General features: G+C 46.8%; 1 protein-coding gene across 3 annotated transcripts in view; it reads left to right on the plus strand.

The window, feature by feature from the left end:
• Positions 1 to 19022, plus strand: part of PLXNA4 (plexin A4) — a 459202-nt gene that overhangs the window by 102085 nt on the left and 338095 nt on the right. The gene's annotated exons all lie outside the window — the stretch shown is intronic.

The following is a 19022-nucleotide window of genomic DNA, read 5'->3' on the forward strand; positions in this document are numbered from 1 at the left end:
TACATTCAAGAAATTCCAAGCCTTCCCCCATCCCTGGCACAGCTCTGCTCCCCCAGAGCTTTGCTCTTTTCCTTCTTCTCCCGCGCTCCAAGGCTGCACTTTGAGCCCTCACTGGGAGGGGCTTTACCAGGACAATCTGTGGTCTTCTCCCTCTGGCATTGGGTTGCTTGCTTGTCTATGGGAGGAATAAATTAAAAAATAGGGGGATTAGGCTTGTTGGATTTGGGGGTGAGTGCAGGGCAGAAGGAGGGCTATGGGGGGGAGGTACTGCAGTGGCATTTCCTCATTTTTGGCACAGGTTTCAGGGGAACAATGGGGTGCAGCTCCCCGGGAGCTCATTTTTGTCATGTTGACTCATTTTCTCTGCTGCTCATCCCCCACTGCCCTCTCCTTGTGTGGGTGAGGGGTTTTTTTTGCAGGGATGTGCATCCCAGAGGTGTTTGGGGATCCAGCAGAGCTCTCCTCTCACAGCCAATCCTCTTTGGCAGCAAGGTGAGAAGGGGGGAGCTGGCGCTGCTGCTGTAATTTTTGTGAGGAGAAGGCCAGAACAAGCCTGGGTGCAATTCTGAGCACCAGTTTCCTGTGGCAGGGGGAGAGGGCAGATGTCTGTGGGGTGACGGGGCATCCCACAGTGGCAGCATCACCACCCCTGCAGGGTAGATCTGTACTGCAACTCATCTTTTCCTTTCTCAAGAACACTGCTTCAGTACCTGTTGAAACCATTTGTATATCTGACCCATCTTGCATCCCTAGTGCTACTCATTTAGAATTTTTTCTTTTTTTTTTTAATGCTCTTACATCAGATATGCTGTATCTTGCTTATGGGATGGGAGATGCCCCTACAGCAAACAAACCCTCTTTGTCCTTATGGGATCAGGATCACCTCTGGAGGAGGCTCTGAGCCACCCCTGGATGATTTACCTGGTGCTGATTTACCTTCCTCATCCCAGTCTCTGAGTGTTTAATTCCTGTCTCAGCCCCCATGTCCTGGTAGAGCTGCTAAGAGCAGGGAAAACTGAATTTATCAGAATTTATCAGAGCTGCCCTCTCCTCCTCCACAGCCAGAGCTGCTCTGCTGCTGTTTTTCCATCACTGCTGACATCTCTGTGTGCCTGCAGGCTGCTGCTGCCAGCACTGTCCCAGCTGGCCCAGCCTCTCTGGCTCCTCTGCATGGCTCTCCAGGATGGAGAGGGGAAATTCTGCCTGAGGTTTGTGCTTGGGGATGGATTGGAGGTTTCCTCACTGCTGTAGGGAGATGGGGCTGAGAGTAGCAGGAGCTGGAGGCTGCAGGTGGGCTGGTTCAGCTCTGGCTTGTGTTGGGATTTGAGGGGTTTGAGCTGTGGTGATCTCCAGCCAGCCCTGGGCAGGAGTGGAAGAGAAAGAAGCAGCAGGGAATGTCAAAGAGGTGAATCCCAGCTCCCAGCACAGTTCCCTGGGCACCACCAGCAGTCCCTCCTGTGGGTCCTGACAGCAGATTTGCTTTGGCATCGACCTGGGCAGGGCAACTTCTGTCAAAGGCTGCAGAAGTTCCCTTTGCTGTCTCCTGAGTGTGTCCTGGGCTTGCTCAGTGCTGACGGGCACACAAGTTGATGGGTGGCAGATATTTTCCTCAGCAGTGCTTCTTTTTGGCTGCATAAATACATGAACTTCTTCCTTTTGCTCAGTAGACTTTTTGCCTCAGAAGTTCCCATGCTGATACAGCACTGGGGAAAAAAACTCAGTTCCTTCTATCAGTTTTGTATTTGGACATTTTAATTCCATTTTTTTTCCTTGTGGGATTGTCCTTGTGTTATGAGGCAGAAAGAACAAAAGATCCCTCCATCATTTTCTAATATACCTTTATCATCCCTCTTCACATTCATCTCCTCTCTGAAATGCACAGTCTGAGAGCTCCTGCTAATCCCTCTTCATGAGCTAAGGCTTGCCATGACCTTGACCAGCCTTGTCACAGCTCCCTGGACTTTATTTAGGGCAGATCAGTGCCTTTTGGGATGGCTGGCAATCCCCTGTGCAGTGGCATGTTCTCGGGTTTCTGTGGTTGAGATGACTCCCAAGGTGTTAGAAAGTCTTTTTCTCCCAGCCCCAAGACTGAAGAAGAAGCTGAGATTCATCGGTTCTGCTTTTCAAGGTTCTTTATTTGTTCTTATCTCTTGCATTCTTTCTCTGCCCTGCTGAGCTCTGTCCAGCAGGTTGGGTTGTGGCACAACCCCTGCCCTGGGGGTGGTGTTAGTTTTTTACACTAAGAGCTACGTGTACTTTATTTACAATAATTTTCCAATACCTGTCACCTATGTTAGACAGTCTGTCTCTACTCTAAACCAATCCAAAAGTGCCACCATCACAGCAGAGATGGAGGACAAGAAGAGGAGAAGAAAGACAGAACATGCCCAGATTCCTCCATCTTGCCTCTTGAGCCCCCATTTTAAAACCCCAAAATTCTACTTTTTCACCCTGTGACAAATTCACTGTCATTCTTCTCAAACTCTTGTGGCTTGTAAATCCTCACACAAAGCTGGTAATTTTCTCTATGGGTTAAAATCAAAGGCACAGGTGTCTTTGACTCCATGCCAAGGTCTCTGAGCCCTCTGCCAGGGTCTCAACCCATCCAGGGCAGCCAGAACAATGTCCTGGGTCCCGACAGCATGTGTGTGGAACTTGGGGCAGAATGTCCCATCTCAGACAGACAGGGGAGACCCACCAAGGCTGGATTGCAGAGGAGCATCCTCAAGGAACTTACTGGTGGGTGTTCTACCAGAAAATGTGGTGCTGAGGGAGATTTTTTTTTTCCACACCAACCACCAAGGTGTGGAATAAACAATATCTGGCACTGGGATGTAGGGGCTGGTGTTGGAATGGGGACTTTGGAAGGAGAAGGTGGGGATGGGGAGGAAATATCACCTCCTTGCCAGGTGCAAACCTTCCCTCTGCCAGAGGGAAATCACTCTCCCTCCAGCCATAGGATTTATTTATTTATTAATTTGTGTGTGTGTGTCTGTGAGGTGTGTATTTACATCACTTTCACCACACATTTGCATTACTTCCTTCTCTCTTTCTGCAGAACACAATCCCTGGACTGTCTGTCGGGAAATACAATAGCAGCCACTCATGTTATTTCAGTGTGTTTCACACTATTGTTTTTCTTCTATTATTAGTATTTTTCTTTTTTTTTTTCCTGCCTTTCTCTTCCTTTCTTTCCCAGTGTAGAACAAATGCAGTGAGACTGCCAGAAAATTGGCAAACTTCAGCAATCCAGGGGCAGTGATTTTTTTTTTCTAAGTGTCTTAATGGAGTCTGTATTTTTTTTATTGTTTCCTGCAAGTTTTTTGAGAATTTAAAAAAAGACAGACACAATTCAACAAACCCCCTCCCTTCCTCCTCTTACCAACCCCTTTTAGAAAGTCCATGAACCTACAAGAACTCCTCTGAGTTATCCATATTTCAGAAGTCTGCTGAATTGGTCCCAGGCATTAATGAAAAAAGGTGGAATTATCCTCCAGGTTAAGTTTTGGATAAAAATATTTACACAGCGACCAGACTCACCTGCATCAGCACCCTTGCAGCACTCCTGCTGTCCCTCCATCCTTCTCCCTGTTTTTTTTCCCCTGGAATATTCTGTTTTCCACTTAAATCTCCTCCAGGACCCTGCTCCCTGCAGACCTCATTTCCTTCTGCACAAAGGCAGCAGCACCAAAGCTGTTTTCTCCTCTTGGCTTCATGTTGTGCCAGGAAATTTGGGATATCTGGAAAAATTCCTTCACCAAAAAGGTTGTAAAGCACTGGAACAGGCTGCCCAGGGTAGTGGTGTCCCCATCCCTGGAGGCACTTGGGGGTGGTGGGCTTGGCAGTACTGGCTTCATGGGTGGACTTGATGGTCTCAGAGGGTTTTTGCAGCCTAAATGAATTTGTGGTTGGTTTTGCCTGGATTCCTTGTGTGTGAGGGAGTGCTCAGCTGATGAGGTGATCTCTGGACCCACCCCTCTCCTGTCGTGGTCTCAGGTTTCCCCCTTTGAGCCATTAAACGGAGCTCCTGGGTACTGCAGAAAGCTGCTGTAAGATGTTTCTGGTGGGAACAGTCAGTGCCTTGACTTCTGGTCATCAAAAAATCCAGAAGCATTTCCTTCAGAGCTGCGCTGGGGAATCCCAGCCTCTCTTCCAGCCACGTTCCTCAGCAGGACCTTGCTTTGGTTCTGTTTACCTGAATTCCCCAGCTGTCTGTGGATTTCCAACTCATTTTACCCAGTACAAAATCCTAAGTTGTTTTTTTATTTATTTTTTTTTCCTTCAGGAGCTATGTTTTGATTTGCTTGCTGTTTTTAATGCCTTTCTCTTTGGGGAGTCTGAGTCAACACACTATTTTTATTTTTTTTTTGTGATGAATAAACTTTGCTGTCTCAGTTTATCCTTGTGAATGATTTTAACAACTTGCCAAATGCTCTCTGCTTCTGTGGCTCCAGTCTGATTTCTTGTGGTCCTACAACCCCCATAGGCTGCTCGCAACTCCATCCTGTAAATCCATATGGGGATTCCTTAGCCAGTTGTCACTCCCATTTTCTGCATCTCTCCTACCATGGCACTGAAACTGCTGGAAAATGGGTTTCAACCTTCAAAATGAGCGTTCAGAGCTGTCTGTAGGTGTAAGATAATGAGGCAAAAACATTCACCAGGGGCTGTCATTTACTCCTGCTCCTCACTGATGTTCCAAAATCCAGGGCAGAGGGTGAGGCTCTTGCTGGAATGAGCTTCCTGATGCTCAGCTCATCTCACAGAAGTGAATTAAGCATGACGGTACGGACTTAAACAAACAGCACAGAGCTCAAAGGGAAATCCTCCATGTGATGAAGATTTATTGAATGACTAATTTGATTTAAAACGAGGCCTCAGAGGCCTCCTTCAAGAGCTCTGTGCCAATATTTCCGGGGAGCCTGGGTTTTTCTGTCTCTGACTGCTCTGCGCAGGTCAACACTGCCATGAACTCCACAGGAGAGGGGCTGAGCTGTATCCAGGCTGTGGGATGTTCAGCACTAACACAAAATGATGGATTATTCAAGACTGTCAAGCTCTCTGTGGCCTACAGAGCAGGGGTGCAGGGTATCCATCTTTTTGGATCCTCCTTGGACAACATCGACCCCCTGAATCAAACCCCTGGATTGAGGATCTCCCAAAGCACAGCTGAAATAGGCTGTGGCACTGCTGGTGCCATAAAAATGTTGACAAGATCCATCACAATCCTTGTTGTTTCATCTTGCAGACCCACGTTAAACCCTGACACAAAGATCAGGAGCCCCTAAACCTTCCTCTAAAACCCTTCGTTGGGAAGCCCACTCACCTCTGAGCCCTGAGGAGGCATTTGCAAGGCAGAAAAGCTGCAGTGGAAATCCCAACACGAAGCTGAATTCCTGGAGTTCATTTTCCAAGTTTGAAAGTGACAACTTGTTGGCCTTGAAGATTTTTCACCAGTGCCAGAATAATCCAGAGGGAGAGATTTTCTTCTTCTTTCCCAGACCATGGGATAATTAGCAGATTTTAATGACTGCTCAAGAAAGCTGGCTAATGAGCTATTAAAAACACCCCTTACCCAGCCCCTGAATGAAAGCCACAAAGCAGTTGGTCATCGTTCTGACCGTGTGCCTCTTAAAGATATTTTTCTTTTCAAGCTAATTGTGGCTGTTTGGTGTTTGCTGGGGAAAACTCCAATGGGGAATGCAGCAGGATGAAAAATGGTCTGTTCTGCTTCCACAGAAGTGTGAAGTACAGCCGGAGCATGGTGCAGGAATTGTAGAATCCTTTAGGTTGGAAAAGGCCCTTAAGGCTGAGTGAAACCATTAATCTAAAACTGCTACTAACATTAACTACTAATTCAACACTACTGCTGACTCACTCATGAGAAGCCCTTGGCTCTCTGTGGCCTCTTGAAGACCAAATGTGTCCTGTGAGCCAAATTCCTGCCGCATGGATGCTGATACCATGTGGTAGCACCGGGGCTGAGACCCTTTGGTGCCACGACCTCTTGTTTTTAGAGCCATTTTCACACTTGGTTTAGTGACACCTTGTCAGCCAGGCTGCTCTGCCTGGCCTTCCTTGGGCTGTTCTCTTCTGGTAACAGGAAGAAATTCTTCCCTGGGAGGGTGAGGAGGCCCTGGCACAGGCTGCCCAGAGCAGCTGTGGCTGCCCCTGGATCCCTGGAAGTGTCCAAGGCTGGCTTGGATGGGACTTTGAGAAGCCTGGGATGGTGGAAGGTGTCCCTGCAGATTTTGGAAGATTGGTAAGGTCCTTTCCAACCCCTGGTGAGAGGCTTGGAACACAAACCCTGAGAGGAACCACTGAGGGAGCTGGGGGTGCTCAGCCTGCAGAAAGGAGACTCAGGGCTGCCCTCATCGCTCTCCCAGCTCCTGAAAGGTGCCTGTGCTCAGCTGGGCTGGGCTCTGGCTCCAGGCAGCACTGACACAGCCAGAGCACACAGCCTCGAGCTGGGCCAAGGCAAACTCAGGCTGGAGAGCAGGGAAAAGCTTTTCCAGAAAGGGGAGAAAGCTCTGGGATGGCTGCCTGGGGAGGTGCTGCAGTCACCATCCCTGGGTGCGTCACCAAAGCCTGGATGTGGCACTGGGTGCCAGGGTCTGGCTGGGCTGCTGGGGCTGGGCTGGACTCGATGGTCCTGAAGGTCTCTCCCAACCCAGTCATTCTCTGTGTGAATTCTGTGATTCTTTCTGAGCACCCTGAGTGCTGAGGTGAAGGGAGGACACAGCCAGGGTGGTCTGTGCTGCCCACGTGTCTGTCCTGCGTGACTCAGGCCATGGCAGGAGATCGCCCTCGGTGCCTCCCGTCTGTGCTCCTGCAGACACTGACAACTGCTCCTGCTCTCTCCAGCAGAGGTGGACAGCTTTTCAGAGCAAAATAGCTCCACACCCTCTGGCTGTGAACTCTGATGCTCCTTAGCTCAGCTCTTGGCATGTTCTTCCTTCATTAGTGCTCCTTGCCTCTTCCCGGGGTTGTTTCCCTCCCTCTTCCCCTCTCCCCTGATGTAAAGTGGTTTCAGAGGGACAAAATGTTAGCGTGAGAAGACTGAGGCCCCTTTTTCTTTCTGAGGTGACTTCTTCTCCTGTCACTTGCCATTCCCTTCAAGAGCACTGACGTTGTGCAACCCATGGAGCTGGGGTGGCAGCTCCTGCTCAGGGGCTGTGGCTCTCCCCATCTGCTCCCACCACAAATCCTGCCCTGCCATGCCAGGGAAAGAGCCTCTTCCCTGCTTTTGGGGAGATGCTGACCTCTTCCACCTCTTACATGAAGACAAAGGACCTCACTGTGACACAAATCAGAGCATGTGGAGATTTTTTTTAGGGATTGATAAATGACAGGGTTTGTTCATCTCCTCCAGCCCTGACATCAGCTGCAGAGAGGCTCCACATTTGCTCCTTCCTTTGGTGCTGGTGGGCACGAGCTGGAGTCTCAACTGGAGTTACTGGTGTTGCCCCAGCGACTTTTTGTGGGGTGGTTTGGGTGCTGCTTCTCCCCAGGTCCCATTCAGCAAACAAGAAACGTGGAGATATTAAGTCCTCCTACGTGGCTGATTTCCTTTTCCAGCCCCTCATGTGCAGCTCTCTGATCTCACAGTCTGTTGTTATGGAAATAATGCAATTACAGTCACTGTGAGTAACGAGGAAACACAGTCTGCCACAGGGAAGAAAAGGAGACCAATTTTCCAAGGTTTCCTTAAGTATTTGGTGAGAGGAAAAGGAGGGAGAGACACAAGTACCCAGGGGCAGACCTGTGTTGGTTTCCAGCTCTTATCCCCTTTTCCCCAGGCATTCACATAATTTTTTTGCTCTTCTGTAGCCAATGGCCAAACCTTGGCCAGTGTGTTCACTGCTGCTTGGCTAATTAATACTCCTTCATCAAGCCAGTGGAGGTGGACAGCTTTTCAAAACAAAGCAGGTCCCCAGTTTGCAGCTGTAGGCTCTGATGATTTTCAGCTTTGGTTCTTGATATATTTCTTCTCTTCATCTTCATTATGAAGATCTCCCTTGATCTTTAGGGGGCTGCTGGCACCTTCTGCCATCATCCTTCCCTTCCATTTCCATCCTTCCACTTCCACCCTTCTTTTGCACTTCCATCCTTCTCTTCCATTTCCATCCTTCCCTTCCACTTCCACCTTTCTTTTGCACTTCCATCCTTCTCTTCCATTTCCATCCTTCCACTTCCATCCTTCCTTTTCATTTCCATCCTTCATTTTCCATCCTTCCCTTTCATTTCCATCCTTCAATTTCCATCCTTCCCTTTCATTTCCATCCTTCCCTTGCACTTCCATCCTCCCCTTCCAGTTCCATCCTTCCCTTTCATTCCCATCCTTCCCTTCCATTTCCACCCTTCCCTTGGACTTCCATCCTCCCCTTCCACACCACTGCTTCCCTCAGCTGCTCTCACAGGTCTCTGCTCCTAATCTGGTTCCTGTCACAGAGTTTCCACCTCTCTGCTCTTGCAAACTTCTGGAATTTCTTCTTTCAGGCCACAGTGCCAGGAGTGGTCTGTGGTGAGAGGATGCCTGAGGGGGAAGACTGATGGAACAGCCCTGTAGAGCCCAAATGCTGCCAACACATCAGAAAGGGGTGAATTTGCAAAGATAGTGTAAAAAGAGATGTGAAACAATGAGGGATGAGGCATAGAGGAGGACATGGAGGCTCTGTTTGAGCGTTGGCTATCAAGTCTGTAGGATAAAGGGAATATTTTTTTATTTCCTGGGCTTTTGTTCAAAAAGTCTTTAAACAGGGAAGATGAAACCTGAATTTTAACTGTCCCAGGGACAGGGAGTATTGCTGTCTCTGGAAGCATCTGACTTGGGGTGATCACTGATTTCTCTGAAGATGAAAATGTTCTTTTCTTTAAACTATTTGCTGTCAAGCAAGGGCTTGAATGGCTCCGATTGCTCGGGCCTCGGGCAGTGACCCATTCCTGAGGCCAGTTTGCAAATGACTCTGTGCTGCTCAATCCGACAACATTCATTCCTCTCTCCTCCTTCCACCCCAAAAAAAAATGCTTCAGGGAGAGAAAGACAGGGAGAAACAGAGTGGAAGCTCTGGAAGGGTTGTCTCAGTTCCCAGCAGTCACATTGCTCTCGTCAAAGCCAGCCAAGTGGAACTGGTGACACTCACCAGAAGAGCTGCTCTAAATTAAGCAAAGCTGCAGAAACTTTGTAAACAAGAGCTGAGGGAGAGGTGGCAAGTGTGGTTTGTCCCGTGGAGGAAACCAGAGTGGAGCAGAGCCCTCTGAAATGGCTCTGCTGAGATCTGCATGGTGCCGGCGTTCCATGGGTCTCCCAGTTTGTTGGAAAAGCAGATGCTCCATCCCTGGAAATGTTCAGGACCAAGTTGGAGCTGGGCTTTGAGCAGCCTGGTTGAGTGGAATGTGTCCCTGTGATGCCTTGAGAAGGCTGAGCTAGGACAGAGACTAGACAGAGCTAAAGAATAAAGCAGGGGGTTTATTCAAAGGATCTCCTCCATGGATCTACCTTGGGCAGCACCAGAGCCCAGCCAGGGCTGCAGCCAAGAGGAACCCAAATGGTCCCAAAATGCACGAGCGCTCCCGGGGTCTCTCCCTTGGCTCAGCTCTGCTCCATTTGCACCTTGCAGTTCATTGTCCCATTCCAGCTTTAGCCCAGGCACTCCCACCCTGCTTGTTTGTCTCTCTGCAGCCCACGCTGTTTGTGCTCCTGGCCTGAGCTTTGGCTCATTTGTCCTTGGTCCCAGCTGGAGCAGGAATTGTTTTGTCTCCCTGCTCTGTGCAGAGAGCTCACCATCCCATAATATGAACCCAGACCCACACACTAAAGCAGCACAGAATGGGAAAAATAGAAAAGCTAAAACCTGAGGCATCACCTGCCCATGGAAGTGGGGTTGGAATGAGATGATCATTAAGGCCCCTTCCAATCCAAAACCATTCTGGCATTCCGTGGTGTCCTCTGGGCCAGTGTGAGGAGCAGGGACCTCACTGTAAGTTGGACAAGGAGCTGACAAGATGTACAGGTACAAAACAAGTAGAAGAAGAGTTGATGAGGTTTTGTTCAGGGAATCATTCTTGGTTTTGAGTGTCCCATCCTTTGCTGAAGTGAGGATATTTTACCCTGTTCTGGATAACAGGACAGAGATGGGCTGGGATGGATTCCCATCCTATTTACATCCTTTTATATCAATTTTTCAGCATTAGGCAGAGTAAGGAGGCTTTAATGTGAATTAGAGCCCCTGTTTTCCCTGTCTGACCAAACCCAGGTGTGTTTGACACATTGTCTGACTCCCTGAGAATCCCTTAGAGGGTAGGAAGAGCTTGAATTTGCCAGGCAGGTGATGCTGCCCTATGGTTACCTTGCTCTGTGGAAATGCCCTGCATTATGTTTATTTTTGATGATTTCTTCTTGATTATGATGGTATTTGATGATTTCTCCTTAGGCTTTACTACAATTGCTGGAGATACTTGGAGTTTTTTTCCCCAACCTTAACAATTCTGTGGTGCTGTGACCTGGTGATTTGGGTTGTGGGCACTGAAGGCAGGGAAGGATAAGTTTGAGTGTGCCAACAAATTGTAGTCTTCTTTTCCTTGTTCTGCTTCCCCTCTTCCCAGTTAGAACAGAATCTCTGTTGTGTGCAAGGTTTATCATGCGTTGGTTTATCATGTGTCTCATCCTGGAGAAAACCACTGCCCCTTGTGACTTGGGGGATCTTTCAAGATAAAAGAGCCCTGTAAGAAAATGCTTTTACTGCTGAGAGTTTCATTATAATTACAATTTATTTTGAATCAGGTCTTACACCAAGAATTTAATCTAATTTTGATTATCCAGAGGATTTAAACCTCTTCAGCTCCTGTTTTAACTTGCATAAATAAAACTCCTATCTTCTTAACTTATATTCCTCAGCAAACCCTCCTGGTAGGGAGAAATTTCTTTATTGTACTCCATTTCCAGAGCTATTGTAATGAGGAAATTATGCAGAGTGTAACAGTCCAAACACAGGGGTTTGGACAACTTTTTCCTCAAAGAAGAAGCTCCCCATGAGGTATTTTTGGTGTTGTTTTTTTGTTTGGTTTTTTTTTGTTGTTGTTGTTTGTTTCTTTTTTGGGGGGGTTGGTTTTTTTTTTTGTTTTTTTTTTTGTTTTTTTTTTTGGGAAAGCACTTTATCTTGCTGATGTACTGCATTACTTAAAGGGTGCCACCTTTAATTCCTACAGACCGTGTAAAGGAGGGTCCTAAATATTCCTCCCTTACGGGGCTCTTGCCAAGCTCAGTGCAGCCCTGAGTATGCAGTGAAAAAGTGGGATGGGAAATGAGAGTCAGGAAGGACCTGAGCCAGTTTCTGGTTTCCTTATTAACAATTAAAGTTTGAGGCAGCATCGAAGAGGGATGTGGTTGTCTCTGTCTGAGACAGAAAATTGCTTCTCATTTCTGATGGATCCTGCCAGTCTCTGCCAGGGGCGGGGCTGCTGTGGCTTACCTGGAAAAACTCCTGCAGCCAGCATGGATTTCAGCTGTAAATGCCTGGGAAAATGCTGCGTCCAGAATGTGGGGGTGAGGGGTGAAAATATTTGGACTGCTCTGCTGCAGTCCCAACTTCCAGAGTTTGACTGTTCCGCAAATAACCCTCCTGCCACAAAGGTTTGTGTTCCATTTACTGGAAAACCACCTGATAATGCTAAAGAAATCCCTTTTGGTGTTGACAGGCACTATAAAATATTGAATGCAACCATGATAATTGTATGTCTAATTTATTATTTAGCTGTGTCCGTTTCCACTGTGTAAAACCAGCCTAAAGACTAGTGTGGTGGGTACAATAACAATAAATATATGATCTTCTCAATCTCTAATGTGGGTTTAGCCATGGTGATTCCAGATTGATGGAATGAGAATGTCAAATCTTCAAGAAGAGGTAAAAAAATCTTCTGCAGCTCCAGATAGAACCCAAAACAAGCAGGCCCCCAGTTTTCTATAGAAATCTCTTCATGGGATCTGAAAAGAAACAGCAAAATCCTGGTTAAATACTAGTTAGACACAATTATTGTTCTTCCTTTAATCTAATTAAGCCTTCAATTTAGTGAGAAAAGCAATTAGCATCTGAAAAGCCGACAGGGGTGGTAGAAACAGTGGAGGAGGCAGGTCCCACACAGTGGGAGAGAGGAAAAAAGGCTCTCAGTACCAGTGCAGAAGGGAGATGCCATCACTCTATATGGCTATAAAACCAACGGCACTGCACAGCCCATGGTCTTTAATTTCAGTGAAAACAGGGATTTTAGTTCCCCAAATTGATTTTGAAAATATTTTGTGAATTTACAATAAGGGACAGGGATGAAAAAAAAAAAATCAGAGAAGAGGTTTTTTTTTCTTTTTTTTTTTAAATGAAAAAATGTTCCTCCCATCAGTTCTGCTCATGATCTTTTTTAGTTCATTTTTGTGGTAGAGTCGTGGTTTTGCGCTAACTCTGTAGTTTCCATGAGGACGTTGGGTTCTTTGGAATGAGCTGTGTTTTGGAATGATCCTGCATGGAACGATCCAGGGCTTTGCATGGATATCTTGTAGAGCAGAGTTACAGTGGAGTTTGAGCTCCTTCCCACAGAAACAAGGCAAGAATGGGAAGTGCCAAGGTCTGGTTTCATTTGTGATTTGTTGGCTTGCGGGAAGTTTGATGGAAGAAGTGATTGCGTTGGAGACTGCTGGGCTGCCTGGGAGCTGGGGGCACGGATTGGGAGAATGCTGCCACCAAGGCAAGGTCTTCACTCAGCACAGCTTTTAATTATTTGTCTCTGGTAAAATCCAGCATCGGACAATATTTGGTAGTAGAAGTTTAGAGATGTTGGGATATTTTATTTTGGAGTGGGTGGTGGTTTTAGTTTGAAACCAGGCAGAAACTTCCATGGTGCAAAACCAGCACATTGTGGTAGTTGTAGGAAAATCCTATTGGAGACTCAGAAAATGGTGAAAGGAATAAGCAGTTAAGACCAGGAAAGAAAAAAAAATTGGAGGGAGGGGTCAAGAGGCAGAATAACCACACTTGGGAATATTATTGCAAGGGTCCTAATTCCAGAACATGAATACAGTTATTCCAAAGGCGTTTTGAGAAAATATTGCTGCATAGGGATGCTTTTGAGAAATGTGACCCAAATCCATATTAGCTGCATGCACAGAGGGAGGTGGAGTTATCCTAGCAAAGGCAGGATCCAAGGGGTGGCACTGAGGGATGTGTTGGCCAAGCAGCCAAGAGCTGCCCTAAAAAGTGCCAAAATGTGAGCCCAGCTCAGCAGTAAGAGGATCCCAGCCTGGAAAGTGCTGGGATGGGATTATATCGAGTGCTTTCCACACACAAATGTATTTCAGAAAGTGTCACAGAAGTAATTGAAAAACATCAATAACCATTGATAAAAACACAGGACTGGACACGCCTGGCGGAACCTCTGTCCGCAGGAAGCCAAGAGTGAGGATCCATAAAGGACTGAAATGAATTGTTATTCTCTTGCTACTTAGATGAGATTCACAGGAAAGGTGCTGATTTTTGCATGAAAAGATGACCTTGTCCTGCAAGAGGATAAATCTCTAAAGTCTTTCCACCCGTTGGAATTGCTTTATTGGAGTTGTGAGAGGAATTTATTTGGTCCTCAGTCAGGCAGTTCTGCTGGAAGCAGCATGCTTAGCTGAAGTTAGGGATCCCAAAGCATTAATTTTCCTCTTACTTTTAAGCTGAAGTGTTTGGACTGGGTTAGCATTTGGACAGGAGCTTTAAAACCCCAAAGTGGCAGAAGTTGGAGCAGTGGAACAATGGGGTGCATGGTGTTTTCTGGAATGTGCTGATGTTTTGGCAGGATGTTGAGCTGGAGTTGTTAAAGTTGTTAAAGTTTCAGTCCCGACTTCCTTGTGGTTGTTTTCAATGGACAGTGCCCCATAGCCTAAACCAGCAGACTGAGGTTATGGACCTCAGCATCCTGGCCAGGTCTAGCTTGGGCCTTCAAAACAGCTTGAGTGGGATTAACTGTTCTGGGGGTATTTTCCGAGTTCTTGGATTTATGGACTATTTTCTTTTAGGACTGTCATGTGCGATGTTTTCCTCATAGGATCTATGGATTACTTTTTTCTCACCTTTTTATGTGCCTAGAGAAGGTGCCAGAGACTAAAAAAGCACTGAGTCCTAATATCCTCCAGATTTTCAGGTGTTGAGTAGGAAGGAGTATTAAGCTGATCATCTAGAGATGATGTGAAGGGTTTTAAGACCACCCGTGGAAACCTCTCCGGGAGAATTTGGGTTTATCTTCATGTAAACTAGGGCTGAGATTCAGAATCCCTCTAGAAGACTTAAGGTCTTCACTAAATGACCTCTTTTCTCTTTTTTGGAGGATTTCTATCCGTGGCTGGGAAGGGAAGAGTTAGGGCAAAGCTGTAGGAAGGGAGACAAGGAAAGAGTGAAGGCTAAAGTGATGTGCACTTTACAATCATGGAATGGCTTGGGTTGGAAGAGACCTTAAAGATCATCAAATTCCAACCCCTGCCATGGGCACAGACACTTCCCACTATTCCAGATTGCTCTAAACCTTGTCCAACATGGCCTTGAACACTTCAAGGACACTTCCACTACAACTTCTCCGGGAGGCCCTCACAGGGAAAAATTTCTTCCTAATATCCAATCTAAATCATCCCTGTTTCCCGGGTGGACGTTGCATAGGTAGGCAGAGGGTTGGGAAGGCTGTAAATTAAGGGATGTTGGATGACTTGTGAAGTTGCAGAGAGAAAAAAGCTGAGTATCAGGATCAGGAAAGTAGGTGCAGAAACGTTATGGGATGGGGAATAAGGGTCTGGTTGTTTCACCCTGGCATGTGAAGTGAGGAAACATCCTGACACTGCTTTGTTGTGGGAAGCAAAGGGGTAGAAGTGGGACATTAAACCTGGGACAAACCAAGCAAGAGGAGAGCCACTTGTATCCCATGGGAATGTGAGGCTGCAGGAGGCTGAATCCCTGGGTCAGGAACTCTGCTAGGTCTGGGCTCTGTTGCCTTCTCATGTGTAACAAAACATTTCGGCTGTCTGTGATGCTGTGCTGCTGATTCCTGCCTGTCTGAAATCCTTGTCTGATCACTGAGCAACATTTGGAACTCCTGTTGCTGCCCTCACCCTCCCCACGAATTTTGGAGTGATTTATTCCGCCTCCATCTCAAATGTCCAAACCACTTTGGTGCCTGATTGCTGTCTGGTGGTGGCTGCTGGTCCCTCCCAGAGCTCTGATCCTTTTTGACCATTTCCATCCCCCATCCCAGCAATGGGTCAGCTGGGAGAGACAGAGGATTCCTTTAGGAATTCCTCTAGGAATTCCTTCAGGAATCCCTGTGCCTGTGATGGGAGCTGTGTTTGTACTCCTGTGGGTTGGTCAGTGGAACAGGTGAGTGTAGTTTGCAAGTTGGTGTTTCCTCAGACAATTTTTTTTCAATGCTTCTGCTTAGCCCACATTGGAATCCCCTCAATTTTCCCTTTTCTCTCAGATGTATTTGATCAGAGGCTTTCATGTAACTGCTGGGAAAGGCCTCCCTCACCAAAATGCCTCTGTTCTTGAAAGCTTTTTTTGAAGGGTTTAACACAGAAGATCTCTTCATTGAGCTATCGTCCTGGTGGTCCTAGGAGGGACCCTGATTCTGCTGAGATTTCTGCTCTTGCTTTCACCTGGCAGTGCCACCTCTGTGCCCTGAAAGGCCAAGGTAAGGCACTGACCTCATGTTGGACAAGGTCTGCACTCTGAGTTTTGTCCTTTGCCCCAGCAGTTGTCCTGTGCACCTTCAGGGGGAGGGTGTAAAAGCATCTGGTGAAGCTGATGCCTTAAGTTTTAGGTTTTATATTTTTCTGATTCTGTGCTGCTTTGGTGTGTGGGTCTGGGTTCATATTATGGGATGGTGAGCTCTCTGCACAGAGCAGGGAGACAAAACAATTCCTGCTCCAGCTGGGACCAAGGACAAATGAGCCAAAGCTCAGGCCAGGAGCACAAACAGCGTGGGCTGGAGAGAGACAAACAAGCAGGGTGGGAGTGCCTGGGCTAAAGCTGGAACGGGACAATGAACTGCAAGGTGCAAATGGAGCAGAGCTGAGCCAAGGCAGAGACCCCGGGAGCGCTCGTGCATTTTGGGACCATTTGGGTTCCTCTTGGCTGCAGCCCTGGCTGGGCTCTTGTGCTGCCCAAGGTGGATCTATGGAGAAGATCCTTTGAACAAATCCCTGCTTTATTCTGTGACTCTGCACAGCCTCTGTCCTAGCTCAGCCTTCTCAAGGCATCAAAGCAGCAGCTCTTTAAAGGGATCTCTTACCCTTTCCTCAGGACCAGATTCATGGGTGGTATTTCCAAATCCAGAAGAAAATCTCAAACTGTGTGAGCAAGGAAGAAAGGAAATCCAGGTCTCTATTCATCCCACTTAAAGGAAATCTGGGTGTGGATCAGGATGCAGCTGCAAATTCCCCACTTAGCTGAGTTTGGGTTGAGGGTGATGGTCCTGCAGTGTCCCAGTACCCAAAAAATGAGAACTGGGAGTGGAATGGGAACTGGATCCCTGGATCCATTGGGATGAGAAGGCAGCACAGATGTGTAAATCCTCAGTAACATTGATGTGGGTAATGCCAAAGACTGGCTGTCCATCCTTGATCCTGTGCTGTGAGCCAGGCTCAGTGAGGTTTAATGAGATAAGATTTTACCCCGAACCTGATGGCTGAGATAAACCCAGTTTTGTTTCCAGTCTGCCAAAGCTGCTGCAGCTCCACCTCAGCTCCCCCATGGCAGATTCCTGCTGCTGCCATACGGAGGAGTCTTGCAGAATTAAGGAACAAACTTTTCATTTTAACCAACCTCTGGCCTGAGGAGCTCTGTACCTACACTGAGGTCCTAGAGGATGTTAAAAAATAGCTAAATATAGTAACTCTGTGCAGAGGGGCTCATCCTCAGCTGTGCCATAGAATCACAGAATATCCTGGCTTGGAAGTGAGCTATAATGTTCATTGAGTCCACCTCCTGCACAGACACCCCAAAATCCCACCTGCCCCTGGGAGCATGGTCCAAACGCTCCAGGAGCCCTGGCAGCCTTGAGGCTGTGCCCATTCCCTGGGGATCCTTTCACCCTCTGGGGAAAGAGCTTTTCCCTGATATCCAGCCAAAATCTCCCTTAACACAGCTTCATGCCATTCCCTCAGGTTCTGTCATCTCAGCGACACTTGGATGCACACCAGGGTTTGTCTCTGTTAAAATCCAGAGGATGTTTCTCTACTGAGCACCCTCAGTGCTGCTTCACAACCTGCTTTTCATCCTCAGAAGTTCCAGTTTGTCTTTTTTTTTTTTTTTCCTGCCTTTTTTTTCTCCCCTCTACACTTCTAAGCAATTCTAGAGAGCAAGAGGGATAAGGGGACTGAAGCTGGTGGCTTGAGACTTGATAAATATTTTCCCTCTGGAAGATTTAGTGTTTGCAGGAGGTGTGTGATTGATTCCGCCGGTCACTTAATTGAAGCAAAATGAAAAGCGAATTTCCAATAAGCTAAACCATTATTCATCCAGGATCTCCAACCTGCACCCAGGCAGCCCTCAGAAAACCCCAGGCTCTGTGTGAGTTATCAGTGGAAGGCTTGGGAGGATCTCTCTTTTTCATTCCTGTGCACTGGAGGTGACTGTGGGTGCCACTGGGGTATCACAACCCCAAAACACTGCTGAGGATTCTCTCTCAGCTTTGGTGGGGTGCTGTGAGCACTCAGGAGATCCAATAAATATCCTGGGAGATGGATGGTTGGAGGGGAAAGTGGAGTTGGACTCTGTGGCATTCATATTTTCTGAAAAATCCTTCGCCCAGGATTTTCTCCTGGGAAGCTGAGACGCCTCAGAGAAAAGGAAAACAATAATTATCTGATTTGCTTCTCCTGTGTTGTGCTCACATGTGGCATGTGTTTGGAGATTGTTTACCCACAAGTGATTGTTTCATTGCGTTTCTGTGAGTTGTTTTCACTCTTTGGCCAATCAGTGCCAAGCTGTGTCAGGACTCTGGAGAGAGTCACAAGTTTTCATTATTATCTTTTAGCCTTCTGTCTGTATCCTTTCTGTATTCTTTAGTATAGTTTAGTTTAGTATTCTTTAATAGAATATAGTATCATAAAATAATAAATTAGCCTTCTGAGCACATGGAGTCAGAGTCATCATTCCTTCCTGCCAGGGGGCACCCCACAAATACAACAGGACTCCACTCACTGTGTTCCTTGATATCTTGGAGGGAAGTTTTGCTGGTGCCTGGTCAGGGTTTCAGTGTTAACTTCAGCAGAGCTGGGAGCTGGCTGCTGGGTTTCCAGCGCAGTGAAATGAGATGAATAAAAAAAACCCAAGTGTGGCACTTAATTGCAGCTCCTCCTGGGACCAAACCTGTCAACCTTTAAACAGTGACATGACAGCAAACAGCACAACACTCCATGCAGATGCAGCTGGGATGGGTAAAACGTGCAGGCAGGAGCTTGATTGGTTTTTATTTCCATTTGCAGTGAGCCTGTATAGAAGTTGTAGGGTGTCCCTGTCATGGGAATGATTGATATTTGACTCTAAGGTTTTGGAATGTTGAATATTTGTTTTATTAAAACTATATGATATTACACTTTACTATACTATACTATATTTATATTACAAAGAATATTAAAGAATACTTACTACTAACTAATAACTTGTGGCTGTCTGTAGTTTGACAGTCTGCACAGCTTGGACTTGATAGGCTAATTAACATAAACAATTTCTACTAGAATTTAATTATTAAGTTCTTTTAGGTAAACAACTTTTTCAACACATTCTACACATGCAAAACACTAGGAGAAAAATTGTTTTCTCTCTGTGCTTCTCCAGGAAAAAACCTGAGAGAGAAAATGATGTTTCTCTGTTCAGAGAATGTGAATGCCACAAGCGTGGAGTCCAGGAAGGCTGTGGGCACCTCATCCCACATCCCTGCCAGGCACTGAGTGCCAAGTCTACCTGGCCAGGACCCAGAACTGCTCCTCCTGAATTGTGTCATGA

The sequence above is a fragment of the Motacilla alba genome, chromosome 1A (genome assembly GCF_015832195.1).
Source record: "Motacilla alba alba isolate MOTALB_02 chromosome 1A, Motacilla_alba_V1.0_pri, whole genome shotgun sequence".
Lineage (NCBI taxonomy): Eukaryota > Metazoa > Chordata > Aves > Passeriformes > Motacillidae > Motacilla > Motacilla alba.